Here is a 786-nt window from a genome sequence, read left to right on the forward strand (position 1 = left end):
TGGAGTTTTTGTGTGTGCAAGGATGGATCCTCTCTGGGGCAGTGCTGCTGCAGGACAGAGGGAGCTCTGTGTCTGTAACCCTCAGTACTGCCAGGGTTATGAAATAACCACGTTAGCAACACACAATGGAACCCCCCAGCCCCACTCCTTTCTGTAGCTTCTGAGGTGAAAATGCAGCATTCATAATGTTTGTCTCCTGCTAACAGAGGCAGAGAACTTCCTTACTTTTAAGATACACAGCTGAAAGTTGTTTTTACATATCTGCTTAAGCAGGAACCTTTAAATTTTCCTTCTGGTTTCCTGAAGGACCTTAATGTATATGGAAGTAAGGTTTTAACAAGATTTTTTAAGATTTACTTGCTTTTTTGTCATACTAAGGATCAAAGCTTTTACTTTAGGGAAAAGTAATTCCTGCATCTCAGCCTTATAGAATCTTTGTGGAAGAGTGAGTTGGCCAGATGGATGTTTCTTTAAGATTATTTCACTGATTCATTTCCTCTCACTAGGCCTGAGAACATGCACAGGGACAGGTGATTAAAGAAGGGTGTAGCTGCCTTTACATTCCTTGTACTGCATCTTCTGTGAGCACTCCAGTGTGAGAAAAGGGTGTGTGACATTGGATAAATATACACATTTCTGAATTTGTAACTGAAGAAATTCTGCAGTGTCACAGAAGAGTTGTAAGTTAGGCGGGTATTTTATTTTTGAAACCCTCAGCCAGAGAGCTTCAACCTTTTTAAATGAGGAGTTGCTCCTGTAGCATGGCATTCTTAGTAAACTTCCCTC

Source organism: Prinia subflava, chromosome 18 (assembly GCF_021018805.1).
Source record: "Prinia subflava isolate CZ2003 ecotype Zambia chromosome 18, Cam_Psub_1.2, whole genome shotgun sequence".
NCBI lineage: Eukaryota > Metazoa > Chordata > Aves > Passeriformes > Cisticolidae > Prinia > Prinia subflava.